Below are 20,785 nucleotides of genomic sequence, written 5' to 3'. Positions count from 1 at the left end.
TGGAGCTGCGTCCACTGGGACACAGGAGCAGCCAGATTGTGAGTTATGGGAAGGGCAGGAAGGAGAGTCGGGACAGCAGCAGGAGAAGGGATGGAGGTAAAGGCTGGGGAACTGAGGTGGGAGGACACATGAGCTCTGCTGACGTGGTTCCACCTGAAAGCGGGGGATTGAATCCACAGAAGAAAAGACCAACAAGGGGTTCCTGAAAAAGCAAAAGGGATAGGAGGATATACCTGTTTGTGCTCCTCTATTTTGGGGGTATGGTAGTGATTTTATATTTGGGAAAGAGTAATGTGAACACACCAGGGGGAAGGCAACACCACCAACTCACTCATTCTCCCTCAAGCAGAACAGTTTTTCCCATGGCCCAGGCGGGACCAATGACCCCAGGAGAGACCAGGAGACCCTCATTAAACAGCCAAGGCGATTTCTTTCTTTCTTTCTTTCTTTCTTTCTTTCTTTCTTTCTTCCTTCCTTCCTTCCTTCCTTCCTTCCTTCCTTCCTTCCTTCCTTTCTTTCTTTCTTTCTTTCTTTCTTTCTTTCTTTCTTTTCTTTCCTTTCTTTCCTTTCTTTCTTTCCTTCCTTCCTTCCTTTCTTTCTTTCTTTCTTTCTCTTTTCTTTCTTTTTTTCGAGACGGAGTCTCGCTGTCACCCAGGCTGGAGTGCGGTGGCACAGTCCTGGTTCACTGCAACCTCTGCCTCCCAGGTTCAAGAGATTCTCCTGCCTCAGCCTCCTGAGTAGCTGGGATTACAGGCACTCACCACCACACCCGGCTAATTTTTGTATTTTTAGTAGAGATGGGTTTTCGCCACGTTGGCCAGGCTGGTCTCGAATTCTTGAGCTCAGGTGATCTGCCTGCCTCAGCCTCCCAAAGTGCTGGGATTACATGCTTGAGCCCCAAGGTGATTTCTGATCCCCAAAGACGAGGCATAATTTCACAGCCCCTCCTGGCCCATCGCTGATGAGCCCGCAGGGTCTGAGAGAATGAGAAGGATGGGAAAATGCTGGCATCATATTGAATCCCCGGAAAACACTAAATCGTGACTCAGAGAGCTAGAAAAGGATGAACACAAGGAGTCAACAAAAGGACTTCTCAGAGCACAATACAATTGGTTCATTTTCTTTTAAATAAAGTACAAGTTGGAGGATCATGGGAAGACAATTCATTTAATGTATGAATATCTCAGCTGAGCACTTGATGAAGCTACTCACCTCTGTGTGGATACAGTTGCATTTTCTATGATGGTGCATTTAACTGGGTTCAAAGCTAGTTACACAACTCTGGTTGAATCCAATGAATATTGACTTATGCAGTGGATTTCTAAACTGTAGAGTGGGTGTGTGAAAGAGAGAGATACGTAAAGCAGGCAGGAACCTCGTTTTTTTTAATGTCTCCTGCCCCCACATCTTGGATGATACAGGAATCTCATTTTAAAAGGCACATTCCCAGACCACACTGATGGAATGGGCCGGGCTGCTTATCTGCACTTAGCAGGCTCCCCAGGTGATTCTGTTCCTGTGGTCCGGGGACCACATCCTGAAAAACACTAAATTAGGAATCGAGGGCACCTGGGAAGGAGGTTTCTTTTTTCTTTGCTTTTTTTTTTTTTTTTTGAGATGGAGTCTTGCTCTGTCTTCCAGGCTGGAGTGAAATGGCACAATCTTTGCTCCCTGCAACCTCTTCCTCCTGGGTTCTAGTGATTCTCCTGCTTCAGTCTCCCAAGTAGCTGGGATTACAGGCATGCGCCACCATGCCCAGCTAATTTTTGCATTTTTAGTAGAGACGGGGTTTCGCCATGTTGGCCAGGCTGGTCTTGAACCCCTCACCTCAGGTGATCTGCCTGCCTTAGCCTCCCAAAGTGCTGGGATTACAGGCATGAGCCACTGCACCCGGCAGGAGGTTTCTATCACAGTCCTCCAGGGGGTTCCGTCCTAGATCCTGTGTTGTTTGAAGAACAATATAACAAATATAAGTGTGGACGTGTACATTCATCTCCCCCCACCCCAACCCAAATGAGCATTTTGGATGAAAACTCAGGAGGCTGCTTAATCAATCTTCAGATGGTCTCAAGTGGTGCAGGTCAGATGGAATATGATGGATGACAAGAGTCAAGATTTGAAATGATTGTTCATGCTGGAATTTTGGACTAAAACCAACTAGATGAGATTTCACAGGGATAGATTTAAAGTTCTGCTTTTGGTTAAAACAACACAAAAATCAATACAGCACTACAGGAAGGAGGAGAGACTGAGCTTAACAACAATTCTTGGGAAGAAATTCAGGGGCTGTTTGTAGACCACAAGATCAGTGGGGGCGGGGGGAACCAGGGCGGGCGCAAGTTCAGGTCAGTGCCCCGGGAAGTGGAGGACCTAAGGCATGAGCCCTGCTGCTCTCAGAGCTGATTAACAACCTGGACTTGACTGACTCACTCAGGCCACATTTAAGAGTGACATTAACCAATTAGACTTTCATTTCGAGGACAGTGATGGCGTGGGCAAGGGTCTGGAGACCTTAGTCCCAAGAAGGACACCTGCCCACTTGGAGAGCATGAGGTGAGAGTGTTATGAGGAAGCCAGGTTCAGCTGTCTGATGGGGCACTGTGCAGAACTGGAAACTTCTTCCAGGCTGCCCTAGAACACAAACGAAGATCCAGTGTGCGAGTGGCTTAAGGAGGCAGGTGTCAGCTCAGTAGAAGAAGGAACATTCTATAAGTTGGGACTTCGCAGTGGAAGAACAGACTGACATGGGTGGCCTGAGGATGTTGGGGGAAAGGGTGGAGGATGTCGAGGGAGTGCACAATTCCTGGCAGTGTCAAGAGAGACCCAAGTTTGGCAATGGGTGTGTGATGTCAGTAGACCTCAGCGATTCCCAGGCCCACCTGTGTCAGAATCCCCTGGGGGCTGGTAAAAGTGCAGGTAACCTGGGCCCTCCCCAGACCTACTTCGTCAGCATCCCTAGGGCTGGCTACAGTCTCCCACCTTTTGGAGTCACAGGACTAGAGGACAGTATTTTCCTATTGCCCGAATAAAATGTCCTGTAGAGCCAGCCTGCCAGGGACCCTGAACCTTCACCTTCCCACCCCCAACCCTACATGCCAGAATGTGAGATGTCATCCACCTACTCACCGCAGCCCCCAGGAAAGAGTTCCTCGGCTAAAGTCCAAAACCTGCTCTCCACAGATGTTTATAGCAGCTGTATTCAGAATTGCCAGAACTTGGAAACAACGAAGATGTCTTTAATAGGTGAATGGATAAACTGTGGTCCATCCAGACAATGAAATATTATTCAGCACTGAAAAAAATGAGTTATCCAGCTGGAATAAGTCATGGAGGAATATTTAATCCATATTACTAAGCGAAAGAAGCCAATCTGAAAATGCTCCACACTGTATCATTTCAACTCTATGACATTCTGAAAAAGGCAAAACTAAGGAGAAAGTGAAAAGGTCAAGGGTTAAGGCCAGGTGCAGTGGCTCACACCTGTAATCCCAGCACTTTGGGAGGCCGAGGCAGGTGGATCACCTGAGGTCAGGAGTTCAAGACCAGCCTGGCCAACATGGTGAAACCCCGTCTCTACTAATAATACAAAAATTAGCCAGGCGTGGTGGTGGGCGCCTGTAATCCCAGCTACTCAGGAGGCTGAGGCAGGAGAATCACTTAAACCCAGGAGTCGGAGGTTACAGTGAGCTGAGATCGCGCCATTGCACTCCAGCCTGGGCAACAGAGCGAAACTCTGTCTCAAAAAAATAAAAATAAAGGGGTTAAAGGGGAGGGGGTACTTAATGGGCAGAGCACAGAGGAATTTTAGGGCAGTGAATCTACCCTGTATGATATGGTAATGGTGGACACGTCATTTTTTCATTTTTTAAAAATTTTTTGCAGAGATAGGGTCTCACTATGTTGCGCAGGCTGGTCTCCAACTCCTGGGCTCAAGCAATCCATCTGCCTCAGCCGCCCAAAGTGCTGGGATCACAGGCGTGAGCCACCGCACCCAGCCAATGCATGTCATCCATATGTCCAAACCTATCGAATGTGCAACGCTGAGAATGAACCCTAGTGGAAGCTGTGGGCTCTGGGTGATGACGATGTGTCTGTCTGGGCTCATGGTTGTAATGGATGTGCCACTCTGGTGCAGGATTTTAGAGTGGAGTAAGAGGCTGTGCGTGTGTGGGGCAGCAGATATATGGGAACTCTCTACATTCCACTTAATTTTGCTGTGAACCTAAAACTGCTCTAAAAACAAGCTTTTTTTTTTTTTTTTGGAGACAGAGTCTAGCTCTGTCACCCAGGAGGGAGTGCAGTGGCACGATCTTGGCTCACTGCAATTTCCACCTCCTGGGTTCAAGCAATTCTATGCCTCAACCCCTGAGTAGCTGGGATTACAGGCATGAGCCACCGCACCTGGCCCTAAGCTTATTTTTTAATATAAACAAACATTCTCCTCTCTCTATCACCTCTAACCTCTGTTTGGGATCTTGCTTATAGTGCTGCAGTGGGTGTTGGTTTCTATGGAAACAGCGAGACCAACGATGGAGCGTACCAGCTGATGTACTCCTTGGACGATGCCAACCACACCTTCTCTGGGATCGATGCTCTGGTAAGTCTCCCAGGCAGCTGGCCGGGTACAGGCACAGCCCACAAGGTCAGTGTGGTCAGAGCAAGGGTCCCCATCAGATCCCAGCTGGCTCAGCTGCACACGGAGGGGCTGTGTGACGCCCGAGGGCTGGACCCCCGCCTGCTCTGCAGTTGCCTCTGCTGGGGCAAATGGGCAATTGTGCATCCCAAGCCTGGAGGGGTGGCAGGGATGAGGGTGAGGACCAAAGGAGGCAGCTGTGGGATCAAACCTCGTTTTCCAGCAAGCTGAACACTGATTTGTCAAAGGAGACCTTGAACGTGGAAAATCAGCCCCACTGCATTTTTTGTGTTCATTTTAAGTGCTGCATATGGAGTATTGCGGGGTCCAGGAGATGCCAAGAGGAAAAAACTCTCTTCAGAAACAACTGAGGGCTGGGCGTGGTGGCTCACTCCTGTCATCCCAGCACTTTGAGGGAGGCCAAGGCATGTGGAGCTCAGGAGTTTGAGACCAGCCTGGGCAACATGGCAAAACCCTGTCTGTACCAAAAATACAAAAATTAGCCAGTTGTGGTGTGGTTCCAGCTACTTGGGAGGCTGAGGCAGGGAGATCACTTGAACCTGGGAAGCGGAGGTTGCAGTGAGCCAAGATCACACCACCACAGCCTGAGCAACAGAACGAGACTCCATCTCAAAAAAGAAAAAATTGAAGAGCCCCATGGCGTAGGGTGGTGGAGACCTGCCCCAGCTCCTCGGGGCTCTGGCTTCCAGGTGAGGGCTCGCAGTGAAGGATGCGCTGGCCTGGCCAGGGGAGGTGTCAGACTCTTAGGGGAAGGGGAAGGCTACTCTGCCAAGCAGGGCTGGATTTTGTGGCAGAGGCTGCCTGATACACACGAGCCTTTTGCTGGGGCTGCCACCCCTCTGCTGGGGACCTGGCCCAGGGAGGAGCACGACAAGGGTGAACATCTGAGGACTTGGTTCCCTAAAAACTGTCTCTGCCTTTTCTACCCCAGCTGCCTGGAATTGGAGTTTTCCCACATTTTGACCTTGACCCCCACACACGTCATTCTCACTCTAAGCACCAGACCTTTTCAGCTGCTTATCCCAGCAGCCTCTGCCACAAAATCCAGCCCCAACAGGAGAATTTGGCCATTGCCCCGGCATCCTCCAGAAGAGGATTGGACCCCATTTACCCCCCTCCTGCTCCCTTAAGCTCCTCTAAGGCTTTAATCCCTCAGTCAACAAGGGGGGTCAGGGGAGTCACCTTAAAGAGACAGCTGTGCTGCTCCTCTGTGACCAAGTCAATTGTGGGAGGAGGCCCTGGCCTCCAGAAAGGGGCTGAGGGTGGCTACCAGACCAGGGGCCCTGGTCCTTTGCAGAGTTCATTCCGCCGCCCGTGTCCACTGGGACCCATCCCCATAGCTGAGCGCTGATTCCCGGTGTGTAGATGCTAGTCTGGAACAGCCTTGCGGGGTGAGCTGGGGTGGCTGGGTTAGAGGAGCTGAGGGACAGCCAGCTCTGGCCTGGGAGGCAGAGATGTGGCCTGGCTGGGGAGAACTCTGCCTCTGGGCACCCACCCTTGCCCCAGGCCCTGGCGGGGAAGGGCCCCATGGTCACTGCCCTCTAGGCTCTCTCTGCCCCTCCCTGCCATCCTGCTGCCTGCCTCCTCTTCACCCACCAGTACCAGGATCGCTGGAGGAGGAACCTAGCCCTGAGAGGAAAATCCCCTGCCCTCCCCAGGAGGGCACCAGGGCCATGACCTTCACGGGTTTAGAGAAACTCCCAGAACTCCCTTATGGGAAAACATCAAGTCCTAGAAGTCCCTATCCCACAGGATGGCAGCTGCCAGGGAGGGGAGCTGGGAACAAGTCCCCAGGCTGGGGCCTTCCACCCCACCGCCTGATGGTGCTCCAGGGCCAGGTTTGGACATTTCACAGCAGGCCCCACTCTCTGAAATCCCCCATGTTCCCAAAGGGAAGGGTTCTGTATCCCTGGAGATCAGCCCCTTGTCCTCTCTGTTGTTACCGAGAAGTGAGGTCAGGAGTCCCAGGGCTTCACAGTGGTCCAGCCAGCCCATAGCTGCCTCCAGCCTGCGGGTGGCCACCTCCCCCTCTGGTGTGAACCCCTAGGGCCCAGGTGTAGCTGCTGCCTCCAGGTGGAAAGGCGGCACCTGGGTCCTTGCTAGGACCTGTGAGGATGGTTTGGGCCTCAGGGTGGACACCCAGCACACCAGTCCTCAGGGCTCCAAGGGAGGCAGCAGATCTTAGAAGACTTCCCAGATCCAAGGGGAGAAGTCCAGATATCAGATAAATGACATTAGTGAGATAATGTCAGTGAAAGTGCTGGTAGACTATAAAGTACACTCAGCTGTATGACTGTGATTACCGTGCTATTAGAGTAATTACTGTAATCACCTTGGGGTCAACGGGAGGCTGGGATCCGGGACGCTGTGGGCAGCAGAGGCAGATGGAGGACTCGTGGGCAGGTCAGGCAGGACCTGGATCTGGGCCTTGCCAGAGGCCAGATCATGCAGCTGAGTGGCCAACAAGAAGCCCTCTAGGGATGCACCCACAGAGTGGGGTGGGCCCTGCTCCAAGTCCTCCTTTCCTGGACTGGAAGCCCCACACCTATACGCGTCCAACTAGAGGGACACCTGTGCCTTGGTGGGTAGGGGCGGTGGTTCAGGGATCAGGTGGTCCTGGGAGGGCTGCATGCCCCAGTCTGGGGGAGTAGAGAGGAGTCGTTTCGGGATACCAAAACTTCCTGTACCTGGTACCCAGCACGGCCCCTCCAGGCTCTCTCATGTGAGCCCGCAGCAGGCTGATGGGCAGCCTTCAGGTGAAGAAACAGGCACAGGCTGGCTGCATTGCTGGTCTGAGGTTGAAAATGTATGTTTCAGAGCAGAAACCAGAACCCAGGCCTCCTGGTCTTAACCCCTTACCTCCACTGACCTGGCCCATCCACCCTTCCAGATAAGCTCACTCAGCACTGGAGAGTCCTCCCTCCCAGAGGTTTTCATACTTGAGCTTGCATCAGAATCACCTGGAAGGGTTGGTAAACACTGATTATAGAACCCCACCCCCGGAGGTTCTGATTCAGCGGGCCTGGGGCAGGGCTGAGAGCCTTTGCTTTTGTGAGTTCCCAGGGGGTGCATCTTATGCCCCTGGTCCTGGGACCACACTTGAGAACTGCTCTTTCCTCTAGACCATGGTCTCCGCCACCTGTAGCTCATCCCTAAGTCTGCCCAGCCTGGAAAGCTGACCTGTCCCTCCTGTTCCCAGAACTTCCCATGAGAGAGAGCCTGATTCCATCTCTGGGTCATCCCACCTGTCCCTGTGGGGAGTACTATGTCCCGAACCTTTAAGGAATTGGGGATGGTATAGATAAGTGGGGAGTTGTAAGTAGGTCACTGCTGTCATTCTTATTTTTTAAAATTTTAGGATCTTTTGAGCCTAGGAGTTCAAGAACAGCCTGGGCAGCATAGCGAGACCCCATGTCAAAAAAACAATTTTTTTAGTTTTGTTTCCTGTGGAAAAATATCGGAAGAAGGAGAAGGCATGACAAATACAAATACTTTCTTCTTCCTTTTTTTTTTTTTTTTCCCTAAGGAGGAGTTTAAGAAATAGAGAAGTTAAAATGTAGAACTGTGAAGGAGAAAACAAGTGGCCTTACAGAAAAAGTTTACAGATAATATTTTAACAACACTTTGCTCTGAAGTTTGCTTGATATAATATAGAAATATAGAAATGTCACCTGTTACTGGGTTTGTTCAGAATGGCACTATTCTTTGATAATAGTGCCATTTGTATCAATGGTTCCAAAGTGGTTGTACATTTATCTTGTACATGACATATCTTGCATGACATTTAGTTACTGAATGTACTTTTACATGGTTTGGGGTCTTTTCCCCTGTGCTACGGGCTGTCAAATCTGTATAGGGTAGAGTGTCTCTGTACTCTGGTATCTCTTAGTCCTTAACCAGCTCGTAAGAACCAAGCATAAGCCAGAAAACGGAACAAGCCGCTGACACTGAAAAAAAATAAAACAAAATGAAACAAAGAGAGCCATTCTCTTTTCTGGAACCAGGAACTCCCAGCATAGCGCAGATGTAAAAGGCCACGCAGCTGATGTGAAGTCCCCATAACACAGAGAACACCGTTGGCCTCCAAGAGTGGAATCTAATCGGCCTTGCTAATCTCACTGTGGGAAGTTTCTGCCTCTTCTGTGTCATTTTTATCTCCCAGACCCGTGGGAGCTGAAGGCTGCGGAGTGTGGATTAGCGGACACTGCCCCACTCCCGGCCCATTATGCTTCTTGGTTTAGCGTGACAGTTTCAGAACAACAAAGCCCTTTCTCCCCTCGCTGCCAGCAAGGGCGTGCTTGGGGCTGCCAAGCTGCACCCCGGGGCTCTGCAGGCACCCTGGGTGTGGGCCGTGGGAAAGCCCCGCTAACCAGTACGAGCCCTGCCTGTGCTCTTCAGAAGCCAGCAAGGGTCGACCACTAGGACCATGAGCAATGGATGGACATGGCCAGGCGTGGAGGATCATGCTTGTAATCCCAGCACTTTGGGAGGCCGAGGTGGGTGGATCACTTGAGGCCAGGAGCTTGAGAGACCAGCCTGGCCAACATGGTGAAACTCTGTCTCCACTAAAAATACAAAAATTAGCCGGGCATGGTGGCGCACGCCTGTAGTCCTAGCTACTTGGGAGGGAGGCTGAGGCAGGAGAACTGCTTGAACCCGGGAGGCGGAGGTTGCAGTGAGCCAAGATTGCACCACTGCACTCCAGCCTGGGTGACACAGAGCGAGACTCCATCTCAAAAAAAAAACAAAAAGAAAGAGAAAGAAATGGATGGACAGGCTACTCTGGCACACTGCCTAGAGGGTAGCCCTGCTCTGCAAAGAGCAGTACCTTTAAATATAAATAAATAAATAATGTTTTTAACTGGATGGCCAGCCATCAACTTTCTATTTCTGTCTTTTCATAGGCAGATGTTTCCTTCAGGGTCCACTCAACCCCAGGCCCTTAGGGCTCAGCCAAGGGACAGGAGCCTGTCTGCCCACCCAGCAGGACACATGTCCAGGGGAGGATTGAATACAAGGAGAAGGCGCTGGTTTCCTCCTCCTGCCTCATGTCCAGGCTCGTCAGAGACAGGATCGCAACTGTTTTTGTTTTTGCAAAGTCCCATTGTCCTGCCTTCACTCAGCGTTCGGGACCCAGTGTGCTGCGGCTAGCGCACAACAAAGCCTTTCTCTTATAGAACAATTAGCAATCCTGTTGTGGGGATACAAGGTCAAGGTAGCAACATAGAGTCTGTTTCTCTAAAAGAGAATTCGTAAGCCAAAGTGTTGAAAGTTTTAACAGAATCTTCAAAGAATGGATTATTTTGTTGGTTTCTCCATCTGGGTGTCTCTCTCTATATATAGTAAAGTATGGTAATGAATGCTTACGTTTATTCCAGCCCTTTACAGCAGGGGCCATGTGGTGAGCACACAGGATAGCCTCCTTAGTTGACAGCAATAGAGGCCCCAGCCTCCAACACATAATGGTGTGGTCTTCTGGCACCAGCATTCTCTCTCTTGGAGTCTAATTCCTGGTTAAGGCCAGGTCGGACTGCCCCCTGGTTTGAGGGACATGAGGGCTGGGTGGGTAGTGGCGGCCTCTGTCTTCAGTTCTTCCTCCAGGGGCACAGGCTGAAGATCTTCAGGGCTGGGGCAGCATGGTGTGTTCCTTCATGCCTAAGCAGGCCAGACCACCTTTTTTTTTTTTTTCGACACAGAGTCTCACTCTTGTCGCCCAGGCTGGAGTGCAATGGTGCGATCTTGGCTCATTGCAGACTCTGCCTCCCGGGTCCAAGTGATTGTCCTGCCTCAGCCTCCCAAGTAGCTAGGACGACAGGTACATGCCACCACACCTGGCTAATTTTTATATTTTGTTTTTTGTAGAGACAGGGTCCCGCTATGTTGCCCAGGCTGGTCTCAAACTCCTGGGTTCAAGCAGTCTGCCTCCCTCAGCCTCCCAAAGTGCTGGGATGATAGGCATGAGCATAATTATCGCACCTGGCCAGGCCACCTTCTGCTGCCTGCAAAGACCTCTTCCGGGATGAGAATCAGAAGCTTTACCTCCCTGGCTTTTGCCCCCTGCTCCTCCCTAGGTTTCCGGAACTACCCAGAAGATGAAGGTGGACCTAGAGCAGCACCTGGCCCAGCTCAGTGAGATCTTTGCTGCCTGGGGCGATTACATGTAGACCCTGAAGTTCATATAGCAGATGGCAGGCAGCGTTGTTGTTCAGCTCTCAGGACTGCCCATGTGGAGGGAGGTCACCATGGAGCTGACCAAGCTATCCGACCAGACTGGCTACGTGGAGTACTACAGGTGAAGGGCCGGCGGGAGGCAGAGGGAGGGGCAGCAGCAGCTACATCAGCTTTGTTTATCCAAACCTGCATGTTGAGCTCCAGGTGGAGGAGGGCCACTGGAAAGTCTTTTTCTTTTTTTTTTCTTTTTTTTTAGACAGAGTCTTGCTCTGTTGCCCAGGCTGGAGTGAAGTGGCGTGATCTCAGCTCACTACAACCTCTACCTCCTGGGTTCAAGAGATTCTTTTGCCTCAGCCTCCCTCCCAAGTAGCTGGGATTACAGGTGTGTGCCACCACGCCAGACTAATTTTTGTATTTTTAGTAGAGACAGAGTTTCACCATGTTGGCCAGGCTAGTCTCTCGAGCTCCTGGCTTCAAGTGATCCGCTGGCCTCCACCTCCCAAAGTGCTGGGATTACAGGTGTGAGCCACCATGCCTGGCCCACCAGAAAGTCTTGATAAGCCATTGGCCAAAATCAAGAGAACACGGGAGCTTACAGGGACCATGTGGTGAGCATGCAGGATAGCTTCCTTAATAGACAGGCAGCAGAGGCTACAGAGGGTAGGGATGTGTTCACGCTCCCCATGCCAAAGGCTGGACCCGGCGTCGGCCTCCAGTGCACAACGGGGTGCTTCTCTGGGACCAGCATTCTTCGTGGCTGGTGCAGGGTGGAAACGCCACATGCTTCATAGGTTCTTCGCCTGCCAGAGTTCATGGGACAGGATTTCTTGTACCCACAGACACAGCCACAGGGTTACGGGGGGTTGAAGAGATGAGCACCCAGCTAAGGGTGCTAAGAAGTTGCCATCAGGGGAGGCTCTGACCAACAAGTCATTGTGCTCCCAGGGCCTGGGCCTAGTGTGGAGGAGGCACAAGGGAGGAATGAGGCTGTGTCCCCAGACTCACTTTTTTTTTTCTTTCTTTTTAAGACAGTATCTCACTCTGTCACCCAGGCTGGAGTGCAGTGGTGTGATCATGGCTCATTGCAGCCTTGAACTCCTGGGCTCAAATGATCCTCCCGCCTCAGCCTCCTGAGTAGCTGGGACTATAGGCACACAACCACGCCTGGCTAGTTAAAAAAAATTTTTTTTGCAGCTGGGCCTGGTGGCTGACGCCTATAATCCCAGCACTTTTGGGAGGCCAAGGCAGGCAGATCACTTGAGGTCAGGAGTTCGAGACCAGCCTGACCAACATGGAGAAACCCTGTCTCTACTAAAAAAATACAAAATTAGCTGGGCGTGGTGGCGCATGCCTGTAATCCCAGCTACTTGGGAGGCTGAGGCAGCAGAATTGCTTGAACCCAGGAGGTGGAGGTTGCAGTGAGCCAAGATCATGCCATCGCACTCCAGCCTCAGCAACAAGAGGGAAACTCCATCTCAAAAAAAAAAAGAAAATTTTTTTAGAAATAGGGTTCTTGCTTTGTTGCCCAGGCTGGTCTCAAATTCGTGGCCTCAAGCATTCCTCCCACCTTGGCCTCCCAAAGTCCTAGATTTACAGACATGAGCCACCATGCCCAGACCAGCCTCACTTATGTAGAACCTGAGTGATGGGGGCTGAGGGGCACCCCCCTCACTTAGTTGCACAAACTCATGCCCGTGTCATCTGACCTCTGGGGCTTTGTTTACATCTCCCCTGCTTCCCCATTCGCCAAACCCCAGCCTAGCCAGATGCACTGGACACAGTCAGCGGAGCAGGGACCTGCTGCCCCTCTCCAGGTGCAGGGTCCAGTGAAGGTTGCTCTGGGGCGAGCACAGGAAGGAGGCAGCAGCCCCAGCCTTTGGAGGGCTCTCGGCTGAATGGTGGCCTGGGCTTGTGCTCCCAGGGCCCGGGCCTAGCATGGAGGAGGCACACGGGGAGTGGAAGCATGAGTCACGGGGAGTGGAAGCATGAGTCACGAGGAGCGAGTATCAGTTCTTTGGATCCCTGCCCGCTCCCTCCATTTGTTGGCTCCTCTTCAAGCCATTGATGAAAGTCAGAGCCTTTAGCTCAGGGTTGCACAACTTACTCCTGTTTTCTGGATTTGTGTCCCCATGTGTCATAAAGCCCCACCACAGGAGGTCACTGCTGGACTGAGTCCAGGGGCCTCTCCCCTTCCCAAAAATAGGAGGTGGCAGGTCCCTGAGCAGAGGGAGCTCATGAAGTCCCCAGCTATGGGGGTCCTCCCCACACCTTGCCTCCCCAGCCCGTCGAGCCCCTGTGTCTCCGCCATGTCCTGGATGCTCTGGATTGAAAGGACCTTGGTCCTGCTCCCCAGCAGATGGATGCTCATGGACAAAAATGCCTCCCTCCCAAGGGACAGAAGGAAACTGCCAGCTCTAAGGACAGTCTGTGACCTCCCGTGACCCCAAAACAGGGGTGTCTGATGAGTCCCCTGATGCATGGGCCATTCATTGCCTGGGCCTTCGAAATCTTATGTCAGGCAGGGGCAGGGGGTACAAAGGTATCCATTTTGACCTTACTCTTCTCTGAGCACACCTAGCAGAGGACTGTGTATGTTTAAGGGCCTCATGTGGGCGTTTTGATAATGACACTGATGGAATTAAGTCAGAATTTACATATCAAAGGCGGCTTATTGTTAAGGCGATTTTATTAAAATAGTGGAAGGATGGTGCCAACTGCACATCAGCTATTTCAGCATGGGTGATTGACAGGACCCCCTGTGAGTCCATCCCCCACTCCCCACTGCTTATTCAGGTTGAGGCAGAAGAGGTTTGGCTCATGCTGTAATTCTAGCACTTTGGGAGGCTGAGGCAGGTGGATCACCTGAGGCCAGTAGTTCGAGACCAGCCTGGGCAACGTGGAGAAACCTCATCTCTACTAAAAATACAAAAATTAGCTGGATGTGGTGGTGCACGCCTGTAGTCCCAGCTACTTGGGAGGCTGAGGCAGGAAAATTGCTTGAATCCAGGAAGCGGAGGCTGCAGTGAGCCAAGATTGCGCCACTGCACTCCAGTCAGGGCAATAGAGTGAGACTCTGTCTCAAAAAAAAAAAAAAGCAGAGGTCTAGTCCAAGGTTGGCACCTAAGGCTCCTGAACAGCAATGATATTCTACCCCTTCTCCTGTCTTTGCTTCCGTCTGTGGCATCTCCACTCACCTGAGCTGCTCTGCAAAAAAAGCCCTCCCCTGAAGGGCCCCTGTCTTTGCTTTTGGGATAGTCCTTGAGCACAACCATGCAGCAAAGCAAATATTTCCTGGCATTTTCATACAAGGCCTGGCGAAGTATTGGAGGAGATAAAAAGCCAAGGGGCTCCACTTTGAGAGGCTACGGTTGAGGGAGGACGGAGCCGGGTGGGAGTGGGTCTGGCAGGCAGAGCCGAGTTCTGGGTTAGGAATATATCCCCCAGTCCTCGCCCAGCTCCTCTGGGAAAACACACCTGCCTAGAGGAGATGTTTCCAGGAACCCCTGACAACATGAGGCGTGGAGGCAGGGAAAATACATTGAATCACAGCCACAGAGAGTGGGTTAGAAGCACCCCTAACTGGATTTCCTGCTGCTCTGCAGAGCGGAGGCGAGTGGTGAGAAGAAATCTTTTAAGTTTGAAGCATGAACTGGGTATTTCGAGAGGTGCCCTGTGGCTGGCTGTGTCCCTTGCAGGAAGCTTGATGTAGACAACGTGGAATTCCTGGGCCAGGCTCTGCCCACCATGGGCCTTGGCTTTCCAATCTGTACAATGGGATCTGGCTCACACCTATGATCCCAGCACTTTGGGAGGCTGAGGCAGGAGGATCTCTTGAGTCCAGGAGTTTGAGACCAGCATGGACAACATAAACCCTGTCTTTATAATGTGTGTGTGTGTGTGTGTGTGTGTGTGTGTGTGTGTGTGTGTGTGTGTAAAAATAAGAATGTGATCCAAACACTAAATGTTTTGCGAGGTTCCTTCCAGCTCTGAGCTGAGTCTAAGGAAGCTGGCTTCTTGGTGGCAGCAGGCTCTGCCCACTCCCCAAAGCCCCCAGCTCCATTCCTGGGAACCCCAGAGACCTAGTGTGTGCTGCCCCCTGCTTTGTGCAGAGACAAGGACTTTGATTAGTCCCCTTCTTTTGGCAGTAAGCCTCGATTTGGGGAGTCAGAAAGAACCTCCCTTGGCTGCCAGGCCTCCAGCTTGCTCCCTCCCCTCTCTCCCTCGGAGCCTCTTTGCCACTTTCTGCCAGCTCCAGGGCACTCCTTGCCCACGCTTCAAACTCCTTCTTCCCCTTTATGATGTCAGTGAAGCAGAAAACCCCTGCTGGAGAGGACAGGTCAGTGACTTTACTTGGCTCTTGCAGCAAGAGAAATAATGATCAAAATACTTCCCTCTTTGGGGACTGGGAAGCCCCTGTCTCTGCACCCCCCTCCTCTGTCCACTCTCCCATTGGTGCCCAGCACAGGGCAAAGGGCATGGCTGCCAGGGGAGACCACTGGGCCTTGTGAGGACCACCTTGGGGACCTGTGTGGAAGGGAAAGGAACGAGGGCACTTGTTTGGGGTCTTCTCGGTGCCCGTGGGCTTAAGATACTTTGATTCTTCAGCCTGTTCTCTGGAGAAGCAGGAGGGCAGGGCCTTTGAAGTCCCTGGCTGCCTTGCCCTGTCAACCTTTATATTTAGCAAGCACTTAATCCTTACTCTGGCCCTGTCAGATGAGGGGTTCCAGCTCCCTCTACAGATATGGAAACCAAGGTCTCAAGGGGTGAAGTGGCTTACCAAGGTCTCCCAGCTGGGGTATGACTGCCTTTCCCCATCAGCCCAGCCTTGGGGACAAAAAGACCAGAGGAATGAAGGGCTTGGAGGAGCTTGGAGGTCTGTAGAGCTGTAGGTACCCTGACCTGGACTCCCGAGTTCCACACTGAGCTCTCTGATGGTCAGAAACGAGCCCACTCACCTGGGTATCCCTGGTGCCAAGCTCAGTGCCTGGCACAAATATTGTTTGAAAATGAACCTAAAGTTTTTTGTTGTCGTTGTTTTTGAGATGGAGTCTCACTCTGTGACCCAGGCTGGAGTACAATGGTGCAATCTTGGCTCACTGCAAACTATGCCTCCTGGTTTCAAGTGATTCTCCTGCATCAGCCTCCCAAGTAGCTGGGACTACAGGTGCCTGCCACCACACCTGGCTAATTTTTGTATATTTTGTAGAGATGAGGTTTCACCATGTTGGCCAGGCTGGTCTCGAACTCCTGGTCTCAAGTGATCCGCCCATCTTGGCCTCCCAAAGTGCTGGGATTACAGGCGTGAGCCACTGCGCCTGGCCTGAACCTAAAAGTCTTAAATTATGGATCCCATCCAGCGAGGGGGCAAGATGGGAGGCCTTGGGGAGCCAGGCTGAGTGTTTGTCAAAGAGGCAGTCACCTTAGGGGCTGTGTTAGATCTGTGGCTATAAACATCAGGCCTTGGCTGGTCTGATGCTGTCTGCGAGTTCTAGAAGCAAAGGGAAGCAGAGTCCTAGAAGATGCCTGCTGGGAGGCCACAGAAAGGCACTTCAGAGCTGTGCTGTCCAGGGTGGTAGCCCCAGCCATGTGTGGCTATTGAAATTAATTAAAGTTAAGTAAAGTTTAAAATGTATTTCTTCAGTTGCACAAGCCATATTTCAAGTTCTCGGTAGCCACCTGCGGGTGGTGAAAAAGAAGAGAGTGGACAGCAGGGATTTAGAACAGTTCCTCCACTGGGGAAAGTTCTAGTGCACAGTGCTGGTTTTGACACTTAGCCTAGAGGTGAAGGCAGGGGGTGGGAAGTGACTGCTTTGTCCAGGCAGCAATGGGGGTGCAGCTCCCGAGCCTTCAGCCCACGCATGCTAGGTGCATGCTGGCTCTGGGCAGCATGTTCGTAGTAAAGGGTCCAGTGGGTCCCAGGGCTGCCGTGCAGGCCTCCCAGGTGGCCAGCAGGTCAGAAGTTCCACCCTGCTGCTCCTGACCATCCCTGCCCCTCTACCCAGGTGGCTCTCCTACCTCCTGCTCTTTATCCTGGACCTGGTCATCTGCCTCATTGCCTGCCTGGGACTGGCCAAGCGCTCCAAGTGTCTCCTGGCCTCGTGAGTATCCCTACCTGTGGACCTGGGACAAAGAGCTGGGCAGGATGCCATCATCAGAGAGAGACAAGGTCCTGGCCAGCTCCAGAGTGTGGGGAAAACAGCCAGGCTGCCTGAGGCCACCTTCTGCCCCATCCTCAGCACTCAGCAGAGGAGACAGACAGCAGCCACCAACTCACCATCTGGTCACCAAACGAGCAAGCATTAGGCTTTCCTCCTTCTCTGGGCCTGACTCTGTTGAGCAGCTAAGAGACATGGGCCCACGCATGAAAGCCTCTGGCCGTCTTGGCCACCATTGCCCCCTTAGCCTGTGCCCTCACGCCTGGGTCTCTTTAGCTCCAAGGACTTGGGCTCCACGATCCTTTCCTAGTAGTGAGCAGGGCCCACGGCAGGGCAGGGACTGAGGCTGCCTTTGGATCCATTGCAAGCATCTGGGGGGCAGGGTGGACGGGGTGATGGCTGAGAGGAAGGGGACCCCACCTGCCAACCTTGTCGCCTGCCTCTCTCCTAGGATGCTGTGCTGTGGGGCACTGAGCCTGCTCCTCAGCTGGGCGTCCCTGGCCGCTGATGCCGCTGCAGCAGTGGTGAGTTGGGGGAGGGGGTGGGTGGTGGGTGGTGGGTGGTCTGCCAGGACACTCTGGTGTATCTCCAAGCAGGGCCAGCTTCTGGTCCCAGCTCCTAACGTAGAATCCCAGGATCTCAGAACCAAAGGGACTTGTGCCGTCTGAACCGGCCCCTCTCGTTACAGATGGGGAAACAGGCCCAGAGAAAGGAAGGGGACTGCCCAGGGTCAGAGCCAGGATAAGACACTCATGCTTCATACTCAGAAGCCCCCGGCCGCCTAGGCATGCTTAGGCTTCTGCCTGCCTGGGCTTAGGCGTGCCTGGGTGACCAGGGGGCTTCTCTCTGGGTGTGAAGAACTGACCGGGTCTCCTGAGAGTGGGTAGGGGTCCGAGCCTCAGACCGGGAATCCCTCCTGCATCAGAAGCTGCTGCTTTGCCAGCTCCCCAGGCCCTGGGACTGTAGAATGTGGTGTCTGACTTGCCTTCCGTCCCAATGTCCCAGGACTCCTGCAGTCTGAAGCACATGTGCTGTATATTTCTGGATGTGATGCCTCAAAATGGTTTGAAAAAAAAAAAAAAAAAAAGGTGGGGGCTTCCTATGCAGGTCCACATGATCTTTAATGGACCTAACACTGGCGCTAAGCTGTGTGCAAGAGGCTGTTCATTCACTCAGCTGACGTTGTTTGCTGGGTGGCACTCGATGGTACAAGACACCTGGGGTTGCGGAAGCCAAGAGGACGTGATGTTTGCTGTTGACAAAGTTCCAGCCTTTGGAAGCAAGACTTGTAGGTAGATCACTGCAACCCCAGGCTTTGATACAGTGGAGGTGCAGTGTGTGTGTGTGTGTGTGTGTCTTTGTGTGTTTGTGTGTGTCTGTGTGTGTTCATGCACATGCATGTGATAGAAGAGAGCACAGTTTACCAGGGGAATTCAAGGAACCCCTCACTGATTCAAAGTCCACAGACTAACCCTGGGACATGCATCTGTTCTGCCATAGTGACCTGGGGCTTGATAGGATAAGATGGGGGTGCCTTGTACCAGAAGCTCCCTAACCACACTCACACCTTGTCCAGTGACTTGGGGGCTGGCCACTAGCTCTGGGCATGGACACAGTGCCCTCAGGGACTCTGGCACTGCCTGACTTAGCACTTTAAGCAGAGGCTTGTGCAGAAGGGAGAAGAGGGGGTATGTCCTGTCTTTGCTCCCCGCCACCCCAGTGCAGTGATCACGGACCAAGAACGGGTAGAGAAAAGGCCCAAGTCATGTTTGAAAACATGCAGGAGCTGGGACGGCTGTAAACAGTGCCATTGCTGGCCAGGGTGACGCACGCAGCTGCCTGGCCTGCAGCCTCTCCTCTGGGGCCAGGGGCGCACACAGGGCAGGGAACGCACGTCGAGCTCCTCCAGGGCCCCTCCTGCTTTCTGGGCAGCCTCTGCCTCCTGGAGGCAGTGGTAGCTTCCAGCTTGCCGCTGTGAGCTGCCCTGTGGTGGCCGTGCCTCCCGGCGGGGGCTCCTCCCTCTCACCCAGCTTCAGTGTTCACGAAAACTAGAGGCCATTTAATCTCCGAGCTGGGCGCCCTGGAATGCAGGGAGCTGGGGAGAAAGGCCATTTCCCTAATTCCTCTAGTCAGGCCCTTGTGTGCAAGAGGGGGAGCAGGCGGTGGAGCTGAATGGGCTTTTGACTGGCTGGAGATGCTGCTGCATTTTAATAGGAAGCTGTGTGTGGAGGAGCCAGGAGGGCGGGGAGGGCACCAGCTGTCCTGAGGTTATTGTGGAGAGCTTTTGTGTGGCCTCCCAATGCCACCCTGCTTCTGAGGCCTGTTTTGAGAGCCATGGGGCCAGAGGACTGACAAGGCCTCCCCTCCCCACCCCGGACCCCTACCACTCCCTGTCCCTGGAAAGGACTGCATGAGGACAGAGCACTGCCCTGGAGATCTGCTCTGGGTGAGGCAGGGAGAGGAGGGCCGGCAGGACTTGAGCAGCCGAGCTCCAAGCTTCCAGGCCCTGGGGCCACTGCTCGTGGTCAGCACTGCGAGTCAGGAGGTGTCTGGGGTGAGGGGCTAGAGCAGGCAGAGAGGCTGGGAAGCCCTGGAAGAAGGAACAGGGAGGAAATGGGTTCAGCTGTGAGGGAGGGAGGCAAGGGCTGTCACAAGTGCTTTGGCCGCCAAGCCCGGGGACAGATCACTTCTGGGGATTCCTCCAGCCAAGGGGCAGCCAGGCCTGCCCCTGAGTCAGAGGGTGGGAGTGTGGTCTCTGCAGCCACCCTGTCTGGGTCCACATCCTCCCTTCACCCCTTCCCAGCAGTGGAAACCCAGGAAAGCTCCTGAGGTTCTCTGTGCCTCAGTTTCCTCCTAGGTGAACACAGAGAATAACAGGACTTACCTCAAAGGGCTGTTGCTAGGGAAAGATGAGTGGGTTAATCCTGGGAGGCATACAGAAAATGTCCAATAAACAGTGACCACCACTGGCTTCCTGTGCATTCATCATCATCATGCTAGGGTCATGCGGGGCCCCTTCAGACCCACACCTCCATTCTCAGGAGCTGCCTGCAGGCTCAGCCATTGCCTGGGCTGGTTACTGGGCAACCTCTCCCACCTGCCCCAACTATGCTCAGTGACCACCTTCCTGTCCCCTCTCCTGCCATCCCTATCACCATGGCGTGAGTAATGCACACGTGTGTTAGTCCATTTTCATGCTGCCGATAAAGACATACCCAAGACTGGGCAATTTACAAAAGAAAGAGGTTTAATTGGACTCACAGTTCCACATGGCTGAGGAAGCCCCACAATCACGGTGGAAGGCAAGGAGGAGCAATTCACGTCTTACATGGATAGTAGTAGGCAAAGAGAGAGGACTTATTCAGGGAAACTCCTGTTTTTAAAACCATCAGATCTGTCAGATGTGGTGGCTCACACCTGTAATCCCAGCACTTTGGGAGGCTGAGGCAGGGGGATCACCTGAGGTATCAGGTCTTGTGAGACTTACTCATTATCACGAGAACAGCGTGAGAAAAACTTGCCCCCATGACTCAGTTACCTCCCACCAGGTCCCTCCCATAACACGTGGAAATTCAAGATGAGATTTGGGTGGGGACACAGCCAAACCATATCAACATGCACACACACAAGTGCATATGCGTCACACATGTACATGCACACGCACACAGGTGCTTGTCTTCATTAATAGGAGAGTTGACTCCTCGCTGAGTCCCACACCCCAAACCATCCTATGTACCTATCCCAGGAGATGGAGGCTCTAGGGTGGCCAAGGGGTGTGAAGAGCAGGCCTGGCCTGGGAGGGGAA

General features: G+C 52.8%; 1 pseudogene; it reads left to right on the top strand.

Annotated features, from left to right (window-relative positions):
- Positions 1 to 20,785, top strand: part of LOC129461608 (protein tweety homolog 2-like) — a 51,482-nt pseudogene that overhangs the window by 16,337 nt on the left and 14,360 nt on the right.

This window comes from Symphalangus syndactylus, chromosome 14 (genome assembly GCF_028878055.3).
Source record: "Symphalangus syndactylus isolate Jambi chromosome 14, NHGRI_mSymSyn1-v2.1_pri, whole genome shotgun sequence".
In the NCBI taxonomy this organism is placed as follows: Eukaryota; Metazoa; Chordata; class Mammalia; order Primates; family Hylobatidae; genus Symphalangus; species Symphalangus syndactylus.
The sequence above is the reverse complement of the archived record's forward strand: the minus strand, read 5'-3'. Positions and strand labels throughout refer to the sequence as shown.